The following is a 13,749-nucleotide window of genomic DNA, read 5'->3' on the forward strand; positions in this document are numbered from 1 at the left end:
ATAGGGATATTGGGCGGAGATTGGTGAGATCCGCTGGATCCCCGTTAGGCTTTTTCTTTAAGGGCAAAAGGGTAGCATGTTTCCATACATCCGGAAATATGCCCGAAACAATGGAGGAGTTCCAGATATGTTGGAGTGTAGGGGCTACGAAGTCGGCTATATAGCTCCATAATTTTGCAGGGCAAGGGTCGTCAGGTGAACCAGATTTGCATCGGACGAGCTCTTGCCTTACTTCGCTCAGGGGGATATACAGGAACTGGGTGAAAGTCTCACCTAGCTCACTATTACTCGCGAGGTCCTGTTTTACTGTTTTTATTACTGGTCCAAAAGAGTCATAGACCTTTTTAATTTTTTGGTCGAAGAACTCGGAAATTTGCTCACATAGCATAACTGTTGGAGCAACCTCCCTCTCAATGCACTTTGGTTTAAAAAACGACTGTACTACTTTGAAGATCTGTTTACTAGACTGTTCTGCCTGTAGAATCGAGTCTGCGTAAAAGCGTTTTTTACTTTTTCTAATAGCTTTCTGTAGATTTTTAGAGGCTTCCTTATACCTAGTTCTTTCCTCCAGGCCATAACTTACTCTCCAGAGTCTTTCCAGCTTTTTACAAGCAGCTTTCTCTTTTCTTAGTTCCTGCGAGAACCAGGGTGCGGAGGGGGAGTCTCTTTTTGATAGTGCTCGGGAGGCTGGCGCAATGGAGGAGACCATCTTTCCAACCCACTCGTTGAGGAGTTGAGCATCCGTATTAGCATTGTTTGTCAGAGATGGGGTGGTTTGAGCCAGGACAGGGCCCATAGTCTCGGGGGTCAGCTTTTTCCATTGCCTTTTTAAAAAGTAACATTTGCTGGACGCAGAGATGTCATGCACCAAGTTCAATGTAAATGGGACAAGTGAGTGGTCTGACCAAGTCAGGGGGAGAGGTACCTCGGGCAGCACATTTTTGATGTTAGAGAAGATGAGATCAATAGTATGGCCCCCCGTATGTGTAGGGCCCTCATTGATCAGTCTAAGACTGGCCGTGCTTAAAGTAGCTCTGAGCTGCTCTGCCATGGCACAGTCGGGTTTGTCCATATGGATGTTGAAGTCACCCACCACAATGAAATGGGGGTGGAGGAGCGAGCTTTGAACAATCGTGTCCAGTAGGGTGATTAGGTTGGGATCTACGCCGCCCGGAGGGCGGTATATCACCAATCCAGCTAGTGAAAGCTGAGGGCTCGCCTGAAAGCAGAAATGAAGGCCTTCGATTCCTTGAAAAGTCGTAGGGGCTGAGGAAGTTAATATTAAGTGCTCTTTAAAAATAATAGCTACGCCACCGCCTCTTTTCGTCCCAGAGCGGTTGGCGAGGCATATTTTAAATCCCAAAGGGACTGCCAGTGCAATGGGGGTCAAGTTGTCTTCCTTAATCCATGTTTCTGTTAAAAACAGGATATCCCATTCCTGTTCTTCGAGTAAAAGCCAGCCATCATCAGCATGTTTGGCTAGGGATCTACAATTCAGTAAGCCAGCTCTAAGGCCTATCTGAGGTGGGGGTTTGGGATTAGGAGGCCTCACAGGGACTTCGCTGCCAAAAACTATCTCACAATTGCCGCATATCTGAGGAGGGGCAACAGTCAGAGGGTCGGTAAAATGCGGGCAGCATTTGGATGGGGGAGCAAGAGCCTTTAGGTCCTCACCTGACCACACTAACCTTCCGCCTTGTGAACCACAGCCAGCAGCATGTCTGGCCCCGGCCGCGGTCTGGTCGCGGACGGGCGCAGACGGGCTTGCCTTAGGCGCGCCTTTGGCGCGCAAACGGCACCCCCGCTGCGCCCGTCCGCTGCGCTTCCGGTGGAAACACATGATAAATAGTGGCGGAGGGAAGGGCGTGGCCTGTTAGGTGGTGGGCGTGGCCTGCGTGTCCCAGGGCAGGGCGTCCACACGCGGAAGTATCCCGTGGCAGAGGGGGATCGAGGTAGGAATGTTGTAACTCACAATATTATCACACTCAAAAAGGTAAATAAAGTCTTAAAATCACTTTAAATTACACAGTTTTACAATTTTAAAACGCTAGCTCGACTCTCCCGGCTTTCCGCCTCAGGAGGTCACAAATGTTCCAATATGCAGTCATACACCTATACAGAGATTCACACACTGCCACTCATCCATGGAGTTATTCACACACCTAGTCAGTCATGTTAAGAATCAATCACACTCCCATTTCCACAACTATACAGTTATACACTCAAAAACTTGCTTATTTAAACATAGACTAACACATACTTACTTTCTTTTACAATCACTGATACAAGTACATATTGATAGATACAGTCACTTATGCAATCACAGGCTGTTATATATAGTCATTTATATATGACAACTCTCACATGCACTGTGTTTTACATATGTACTTACTTGGACATGTAGCACTGAGATATCCATTCAGTCACCAACACACCCATGCACACAGTAAACCGCCTATACAGCTGTTTCCTCATGCACTCTTGGAACCCATACACCAAGTGAATCAACTGCTCACACATCTATCCACAGAGTCACACACCTCCCAGCCACCTCCACTCACACTCACCCTCATATACAAATACTTGGGTTATCAATCATTAACCCATATAGCCAGTCATATAGCTACTAATCAATACATGCAGCAGGTTACACAACAACAGACATAATGATGCACACATTCTAACACTTTAGTCACTAACCCATGCATTCAGTAAGACACATTTAATCTCCCACTCATACAGTCAGTCACGCACCTACTAAATCCATTATCCAAACACTCATACATACACTCATTCTACAATATGTTAAACACATTTTTAATTTTTAATTTACAGGAACAAACATTTACTGGATGATGTCATCAGTGATGTCATTTGAGATGTCATCAGTGATGTCATCAGTGATGTCATGTGAGATGTCATCAGTGATGTCATTAGTGATGTCACTGACCATGTCATGAATGATGTAATATGTGACATCATCAGCAGTGGTATGCGGGCGCGCGAGTTATTGTGCGTCCAACTAACTATAACGTGGGAATTTCAATGGTTTTGTATGAGTAAAATGTCCAGCTAACTATAACTGGTGTGAAACCTATGGTTTTTTCAGTGAATTTCAAAAGTTTTTTAAATGCTATTTCCTAACTATAACGAGTGTTAAACCTATGGTTTCTTCAGTGAATTTCAAAGGTCACCCACACTTCTTTGTAGATTTGCATCTGGCTAGGCCAGGTCCCCAGAGGTTATTTTATTTTAAATAAAGGGGGGCAGATGAGGCCCCCCCACCCCATGACCAATCCTGTTTAGGATCCGCCATCTACCTGTAGCTTGTTGAGTCTTTGATAAAATGGAAGAGGGCTGCGCAGCCCTCCTATTGAATCTCTAAGAGCCCTTGGGACCACCACATCCCTGGGGCTTTTTATGAAAAAGAGGGAGGTCATGTAGACCGTCCACCTCGCCAAGCCATGTATATAATAGGGTTGAGCTGTGCAGCCCTCTTCCTGGGCCATGTACAGCCCTGGGATCACCATCTCCCGGGTCCGGCGCATGCAAAGTAAAAGACTTCAACATGAAGCACTTACAAATATAAACATAGCAAGTGCCCCAGTTGCAGCTCTGCTTCAGTAAAGCACCAATGATCCTAACTTCTTGGGCTTGGCGAAGACAAAGCAATTGTATTTCCTCTCATATTCCATGTTGAAAACAATATGAAATACTTATTGAAAGTGAATTCATCATTGATCTATTGGAGCACAATCTCATGTGTAGTGACTGTGAAGAGTGGTTTCTTACTTGTCGTCTCCTGGTGACAGAAGAGTCCATGGTTCTCCCTTTTAAATACTCTAAGTATGCAAATGCCCAAAATCCATGGGACCACTCACACACCTACTCACAAACATATACAGGCACTCACACACCCACTCACAAACCCACACAGGCACGCAGGCCCATATACAGACCAACATAGGCACTCACACACCCTCTCAGAAACTCACACATGCACTCACAGACCCACAGACGAACTCACAGACCCACTCACAGACCTAGAGAGGAACTCACAGACCCATTCACAGAAACATACATGCACTCATACATATACTCACACAGGTATTTACACACCCACTCACAGACCCACACATAATTCACACACCAACCTTACACAGAGAGGTACTCACTGACCTACTCACAGACCCACACATCCACTCACTAGTTAGAAAATAGATTTGAAAAAAACCTTAAAAATTCCCTAAAAAAAACATAGGTTACAGGGACGTTAAAATTAGGTTCTGATTTTACTCATCCAAAGCCATTGAAATGTAGGCATTATAGTTATCTGAGCTAACTGTAACTTATGCCCCGGCAATGCACTGCTTATGGTCACGACAAAACAAAAGAAGGAAAGCCAGAAGGCTAAGCCGGCAATGTAAGAAACAGACAACCACAGAACAAAAAATGGAACAAGAAGTAACACCCAATACTAACATAGTAGTGAATTTATCTTCTGTCTATTAGGATCAAGCGGAAATCCAACTCCTGTCATTAGGACTTTTGTATAGTCCAGAAAGTAGCTTGAACTACGTACAAACTTGAGTGGACAAATACAAATTCATTGGGAAAATAAAACTGAAAAAATACTTTGGGGCATATTACCAAGGGCCATTATCGCCGCTTTAGCGGGACTTTTTCCCGCTGAAGCGGCGATAATTTTATCGCCCATTTACCAAGATGTCGCTAACAATAGTTAGCGACAGCTTGTAGGCGATAGTGGGCATTTTGGGGCCCACTTTGCATGTCAGCGATAATTATCGCTAATGACATGCAAAGTGGGCGTGCCAAAATCTCAGCGACTGAAAACAGTCGCTGCAATCGCTATCGCCTATGATCAACACAGGCCTAGTTTTGGAAATATTCGTGCTAAGCGCGAATATCTCCAAAAGCTAACGCCTGCCCTGACCAGTTCTTAGCCATGTTATCCAATGATAGGTGGATAACATGGCTAAGAGCATTGTCACGGTAATGCCTGAATATCGCTGTATTGACAGCGATATTCACGCATTTTGCCTGTTTTTTATCGCTCCTGAGATAAACCTTGCTAGTAGCAAGGTATCTCAGCGATAAAAACAGGTGAAGGGCGGCGATAGAAATATTCCCGCTAAGCCAACACAGCGATAATTATCGCTAGTTGTTGGTAATATGCCCCTTTGTCATTAAAAACTCTAATACCCAAACTCCTGAGCCTGCAGCAAACAGAGAAATATCCAGTCTGGATCACCAATCCACATTACAAGTCTCTGATATTTCTGTGCTACGCACCATGGGAGCCTTATCAGGAGAGAACAATGAGGAAAATACATCTTCCACCCAATATAAGGACGAACAAATCTCCTTTCAAACCCAAATCTACATTGGTCCTGATAATGCCGTGTGATGCCATCGACATATATCAAGAAGTGATAATGAATTAAGTAAAGAGATTATGCCTATCAATGAAAGGTCGCAAGAGAGGAACTAATTTCAAATACAAACGCTATCAGGACCTGATCAAAAAGCTCCAATACCATAGTAAAGTCATAATAAACAAGTCAGACAAAGGGGGCAACATAGTCCTTTGTTTTAGGAGTGACTATTTAATTGAAGCTGCGAAATGTGTAGAGGATGACAAATGTTATAGAAAATCCAATTTCCAACAATTGAAATCATTGAATGCCTCATGCCTAAAACATCTTAATAAATGGAATAGTGAGAATCTACTTACCAATGATGAATTTTCTCATTTGAATACAGAATTTCCGGTTATCGCGATTATGTACTTTATACCAAAATACACAAAAAGACAACCCCAGTCCCTTGAAGACCTATTATTAGTGCCAAAGGGGGAATACAAGAAAACATTTCCACGTATGTGGACTTTTATCTCCAAGACCTAGTAACTGTACTTCCTTCATATATAAGGGATACCAATGACTTCTGGAAAAAACTAAGGATATATCATGGTCGGATGATTATCTGCTGGTCACACTAGACATATGTGCTTTGTATACCAGTGTAAATCATTCATATGGTATAAATGCAGTACCATTTTTTCAGAACAACAGATCGATATAACAGTACCAGCATGGGAAAATGATTTTGGATATGATATCCTTTTGTTTACATAACAACTATTTCATGTTCAGCAAAGATATATACCAACAGATTAGAGGAGTCGCAATGGGAATCTGCTTCTCCCCTATATATGCATGTTTACATGTAGGCTGGAGGGAGGAGCAGGTTCTCAAAGTGAAATACAGGGACATTGAGGATGAACGCATCATTTGCTGGATGCCGTTCATTGATGATATCTTTTTTCTATGGAATGGGACCAGGGAAATGGCTAATACATTCATAGAGGCCCTGAATGTAAATAATCTTAACCTTCAATTCATCGCCACAGTTGACAGTGATTATAACAAGAAACAAGGGATCCCTACTCACATGGAGCCTAGGGTGAGTGAAGTATTTAACAGAAAAACAATGGCTCCTGTGGAAAAAGAACCTCTTGATAATAATAAGAAGGTCTGCGCAATTGCAATGGTTCAGGTTATATGTTGATATCTGAGACAGAGCGGCCAAACACACATGGAAAGCGGTAACCAATTTTGTTTATATAATAAATTGAAATAACTAAAATGATACTGGACAAAAAATTGGTGAACGGTGTCCCTGTGAAAGTGTAAGGAACCTATAGCTGAAGTGACATATTACGTGACATATGTACATGGTTTCCTTAAAGAACAAAAGCGACCATTAACAAATATACATTTTTTAATCCATACTTTATACAATAAAAAGTGCTGAGTGTTGATTAGCTTTTATAGTAGTCAACGGCGTTTCGACCCTGTTGTGCAATGAAGGGTCTCTTCAGGACCTCTAATGGTAGGGACACCTAAGGAAATTGAGGAATAGTGTAAGTACTGGCCTGATGAAGGACAAAAAAAATGGAATGTGGTTTACAAAATGTATAATTGTTAATGGTCGCTTTTGTTCCGTCCCGGCCATATTGGCCGGGACGGAATTACAACCGGCTAGAAGGTATGCCCCCTTTGCAGCCATGTAGTAACTTTATGATATTTTCTGTTTTGCGTCATTGGATTAATGCCCGAATACTCATAGCAATCTTATACTCAACAGGCTAGAAGCTTCTCACGACAATCACACCAGTATGCCAGGGATTGGGGTATACGCTCTGTACATTGGATACTTATACTCTTAACAAATACTAAGATCGTAGAGGCACAAAGCATTTTGAGCACATCATACCATTAGAAATGTCATAAATATATGAGATATACTCGAAAATGTTTCTATGTCCCTAAATATAAAACGTATAGTCTTGTGTGAGATTTACCATGAACTAAATGCACAATTGAATCTGTCTCACCACTCCACAATCTTTGGGCATTTTAAGAATCGAAAAAAAAACCTTGGGACTGTGGGTCTCTCCTCACAAACAAACGTATTGTAAATGCGGAGCACAAACGTGTGATGTTGTCACATCACTATGAATATATGTGTTTCCAGGCCTGATGAAGTGGGGGGTGACCTGCCCCTTACACGACGAAACACGTGTTGGCGGGATCAACTGGAATAAAAACTAAAACAATAAAAAGAAGAAAAATTGTTGCTGCATTATACATACTGTGATAAGCATGATAAAACTTGACTATGTGTGCTAGGATATTGCAAAAAACGCTTTCCATGTGTGTTTGGCCGCTCTGTCTCAGATATCAACATATAACTCTAACCATTGCCATTGCGGCGACCTTCTTAATATTATCAAGAGGATATTTTCCCTAAAGGAGCCATTGTTTTTCTGTTGAATACTTCACTCACCCTAGGCTCCATGTGAGTAGAGCTTCTTGTTTCTTGTTATAAACACTGAGAGGGGTGGCTCCACCACAAGGGTCTTATCCTTACATGGATTTTCCCTCACACCCTATGTAGCATAGGGTTCATTTCTAGCTCCAAGAGTTATGATGTGTGAGAGAGAGGCACCGCACCCTTCCACAAAGAAGAATATATTGCCAAAATAACCAGCGGGCCATCCCTCACGTAATATTTCACTTCCACTATAGGTTCCTTACACTTTCACGGGGACACCGTTGCACCGATTTTTTGTCCAGTATAATTTTTGTTATTTCAATTTATTATATAAACATAATTGGTTACCGCTTTCCATGTGTGTTTAGCCGCTCTGTCTCAGGGATCACTGAAATAATATCGAGGGACAGAATATCGACCAACAAAAATATCGTTGACAAAATATCGAGAGACAAAATATCGAGTTTCTATCTACAAACAGGTAAGTACAAAAATATCGAGTTAAAAATATCGTTTACAAAAATATAGTTGTAAAAAATATCGACTTTAATAAAAACAATGTTTAATTACATTAATATAAAAAATTAATTACTAAAATATACTTAAAATAACTTTTAATAATTAAATAATTAATGAAAGTAAAAAAATAATGTTTTTTTAATCATATTTCTTAAAACATATATATATATAGTAACAAAATTTAATTAAATAATAGCCAATATTATTAACGTACAAATACAATAGAGTAAAAATTACTATTCCCACTCCAGTGGGTGCAACAGTAGGGAAAGCGTTGGATAGCGTAGGGGTTAAAATTACTATTCCCACTCCAAGGAGTGCAACAGTGGATATATGACGTTACAACGCAACTTTTACAACGCACTACCATTACAACGTAAGTATTGGTAAGTATATAATAATTTTTATAATTTAAATTATTTAAAATGAATTTAATATAATTTAATTTAATTTCATTTCATTAAATTAAATTAATGTAAATTTAATTTTACTTTATTTTTACACTGTACCCCTGTACCCCAAAAACCCAAAACTGACCCTGAACCCTAAAAAAACCCTTTACCCAAAACCCCAACACTGACCCTGAACCCTAAAAATACCCCTTTACCCAAAAACTAAAAACTGACCCTGAACCCTAAAAATACCCCTTTACCCAAAAACCCCAAACTGACCCTGAACCCTAAAAATACCCCTTAACCCAAAAACTAAAAACTGACCCTGAACCCTAAAAATACCCCTTTACCCAAAAACTAAAAACTGACCCTGAACCCTAAAAATACCCCTTTACCCAAAAACTAAAAACTGACCCTGAACCCTAAAAATACCCCTTTACCCAAAAACTAAAAACTGACCCTGAACCCAAAAAATACCCCTTTACCCAAAAACTAAAAACTGACCCTGAACCCTAAAAATACCCCTTTACCCAAAAACCAAAAACTGACCGTGAACCCTAAAAATACCCCTTTAATTTAACATAATTAGCAATTAATCAATTACATTAAATTAATTTCCAATTACATTTTAAATAATTAACAAATATTATTTAATTACCAATTAATTAAATATTACTACCAATTAATACATTTACATATTTAATTAATTATAATTAAATTACTTCCCACCCTATTCCCCTATAAACCCACAACCCGCTACAGGAAATAAATTATTTTAATTTACATAATTAGCAATTAATCAATTAAATTAAATTAATTACCAATTAAATTTTAAATAATTAACAAATATTATTTAAGTACCAATTAATTAATTATTACTACCAATTAATAAATTTACATATTTAATTAATTATAATTAAATTACTTCCCACCCTATTCCCCTATAAACCCACAACCCGCTACAGAATAAAATTACACAATAATTAAAAAAAATCATTAATTAAAAATAATTATAACATAAAATGACACTTTTCACACATATTATAACATAAAAACACTATAAATAATTAAATATTATTTAAAAAACAATATTTTTTACTATCTAGATTATATACTTGGATATTTTCACTTTCTATATTATTTACAGTCGATATTACTTCACTTACCTTAAAAACGATATTTTGACTGTCGATATTCTGTCCTGTTGATATTTTGTCCAAACGATATTTAAAACTCGATATTCTGTCCAAACGATATTTTGGAGTCGATATTATGTCTGTGCACCCTGTCTCAGATATCAACTATAACTCTAACCATTGCCATTGTCCAGACCTTCTTATTATTATCAAGAGGTTATTTTTCCACAGGAGCCATTGTTTTTCTGTTAAATACAGTTGACAGTGAGGCAATTGATTTTCTAGATGTACATCTAGATATTGAAAGCAACTGAATAGAAAGAACTCTTCATAGAAAAAGCACGACAGGAAACTCCACGCTTTACACGTCCACTTTCCATCCAGTACATCTGATCAGGAGTATCCACTACGGGGAATTTCTGAGGTTGCGTAGAATTTGTAGTACCGAAACAACATTTAAGAACTGTGTAAAAGTCAGTAGCACTAGATTTAATGTCAGAGGGTACAGTATAAATATTAATAATTAATCTTTAGCCATAGTAAGTACCCAATCGTGAAGACATGCTAGGTACCAAAAAGATATCTTCCCAAAGAGAAACAAACTCGGTCACAAATGTAGACATGATTAACACAGAAATGAGATTCATAACCACATTCAATAACCAACATAGAAAAATCAGGGCCATAATAAATAAGCACTGACCAATCACATAAACAGATGCTGTCCTGAATAAACTGTTCCCTACTCCGCCGACGATGACGTTTCGAAAGGCCAAATCAATGCACAACGCCTTAGTGAGGTCCAGCCCTGAGTTGGTTTCTAATAATCTAATATTTGATACTATGTGGCTAGCACCACGCAATGGATTCACTAAGTGTACTCCATGTCAAGCATGCAAATTCAGGACTAATACATCTGAATATACTACAATATTTGGCCCTAACAAGGGTAAGCTGCAGGAAAGATACAACTGTCGCACAGTATTTGCTGTTCATGTTTTGAGTTGCTCATGTGGTTCACAATACGTGGGCAGCACCAATCTACAATTTCATGTGCCCATCCTGCATCATTTAAGACCCATAGTGAACTCCTACATGACCTACCAGGTGGCCAGACATTTTAAAGAGGTGCATTCAAATAATCTAAATGATTTAAAGTACTTTGTCATTGCCGCTGTACCCCCAAAGAGAAGAGGGGAAAATAGGGAGAAACTCTTAAGACAACTGGAGGCTAAATTTATACCTGAGCTCGATACTAGAAATAGTAATGGATAGTAATGGATTGAACAATGGGTAGGAACATTATACATATTTATTAATTATGTATAATTATTTATTAGTGTATATAGATTATTTATGATTGTTTAGAATTATTTAAACTATTTATATTTGTCTATTTATGACATTTTATGCCTATTGATAAATATCTTATCATTAGTGAACAAGGATTGAATCTGTTCAGAGTTCGTTACTAGTACCCCTTTGGTAAATTTATACCTCACCGAATGAAAAATCTATGTTTTGAAATTCCACTGATTTAGATTGGTGTTCAAGAAATGATTGCCAATACCTGCTTCTTGTCTGTTTTTAATCATATAAAATATGTGTTTTTAGTACCACTATTTTTTAGATCAGCATCAAACACGTTTTAGCACATTTTAGCATTTAATAGCACTTTATAACAGAATTGCCACTGTGATTAAATTAATCACAGCTGCCCATATTTAGGAGAGAATGCTCAATGAGGTCTAGAGCTTCACAGTTAAAATGATACGAGGAATAGTCAATAGGATCATTACTTCCTCCTCAGTGCATTTTGAAGATGGTTAATGATCTTAAAAAGGGACCATTATTGGGTGAACTTTTCCAGTTCAACATAGTTATAGTTTAGAATTTTCAATTCCTATTATAGGTTAACATAATAATTCTCCTGATACGAGCTGGGATTTCGCCCAACACCAATGTATTTATACTACGAGAAATTTATGTTATGTACAAGATGTATTTATATTTCTTTCAACCAAGGCTAATATTCTTTATGCTTTGCATTAATGCTTATTAATCAATTTTACAATGTTTATGAGTTGGACTAAAACATATTTCTGGACATATGATATGTTTTTCCTATAAGAGAACCAAGCAATATTTTGTACATGGAAAGTCTGTCAGAGCAGTACATTGCACTACGCACTTTAGGAGTTTCACTTTTGATCTATTTTTCCATTCAGTTTTCCATTTTTTCACTTTTCACGGTCGCCAGTAGGTAGTTATAGTTAGGACCTAGTTACTATAGGAAAATCACAACATTGTTTTCCCAATATCTTTGGCACCGATCGACGAAATTTTGCGAAATTTTCAAAACTAATGGCCCGCTTCGGTCCGCTCCTTTCTTGAAAGTTTCGGGGTGATTCGGTAAGCAGGGGCAGAGAAAAAATGGGGGTCCAAAAACGTGTTTTCCCCATGCAATTTTCCATAGGAAACTTTAGACACGGCTACAGCCTGAACAGAATTACACCAAATTTGGCAAAAATAAGCCATTGGTTCAGAAAGAGTCCTTTTTGTTAAATGGTGTAAATCCGTTCAATAATTTTTAAAATACTAATGGGAAAATACATATATATATCTGGGCAGAGCCTAACCATACATCTCATTGTGAGATGTGATTGGCTGTCAGCACTTCATCCAAGAAGTTTTGGCTGCCATCTTGGGACCAATATACATGATAGCACCTCATTAAAAAGCATTGCAGTTAATAGAAGGTTTTAACCCCTTCAGTGCTCATGACGAGCTCAGCTCATCATGGCATATACCTCTCAGGTGCTCATGATGAGCTGAGCTCGTCATGACCACACCCGTTTTTATTACGGCCCAGCACTGCAGGGGAATTGCTCCAGCAGCCATGAGGTTAAGACTTTAGTTACATTATAAATCATTTGTTGATGGTACCATACTCATTTTAGGAATTGTGGTGTGTTCTAAGGTGATTTTATCATGTGAAAAAGCCTTGTGCTGGGATATCATGAATTACGTTTCAGAGAAAACTATTTTCTCTTGCTTTTCCCACTGAGGTTTGGAAGGTGTTCTGTAAGCTAAACTGAGAGCATATTTTCTGTAAATTCACATTATCTTTCTCAGTCATGTGAGAATGAACTCTGACATTCTCAGTAAAACATGTACATCCAATAAGGGCAGAGACTGTCAGTTGATTCCTTTGTGTTCTACTGCAGCTTCCCAGAGTGTTCTAAAGAACAACTAGAGCGTTAACCGTCCTACTTATGACAGACATATTGCACACCTGAAGCCACCTTGATTAGAATAAAGTGGTAATACTTAAAACATTTAATTAAAAAAGGAACAAATCGAGGTGGTTCATTTTGTCATAAAAAGTATGATTAGTGCTGCAGAAAGACGAATTAGGGCACATTTTGATTGACTTCTCAAATCCTATTCAATTTTATTAAAAAATTCTGACTGAAACATGCTCTTTCAATACCAGCAGCAGACTTCCCTGGTGAGCAGTAGCTTTAATACAGTGATTGATCTAATAAGCAACTAGAGTAGTAACATTCTGAATTTAAAGCAAATGTGTGACACATCTGAATGCCTTCTTGATGGAATCAAAGTAAAACAACTGAAAGTATTTTCTACTGAGGAGACTGTAGTAAATGTGGAAATTAGGAAACTTCATAACAAATAAGTCTCCCAAGATGGCTAACAGAGACAAAAGAGCCCAAATGTAGCACAAATTTCACCCAGATGTAGCCCAAGTATAGCCCAATGACAGAATGTCCCAGAGTGTTCTAAAGAACAACTAGAGCGCCAACAGTCTTACTTATGAAACA

The sequence above is a fragment of the Lissotriton helveticus genome, chromosome 2_1 (assembly GCF_964261635.1).
Source record: "Lissotriton helveticus chromosome 2_1, aLisHel1.1, whole genome shotgun sequence".
Taxonomy (NCBI): Eukaryota; Metazoa; Chordata; class Amphibia; order Caudata; family Salamandridae; genus Lissotriton; species Lissotriton helveticus.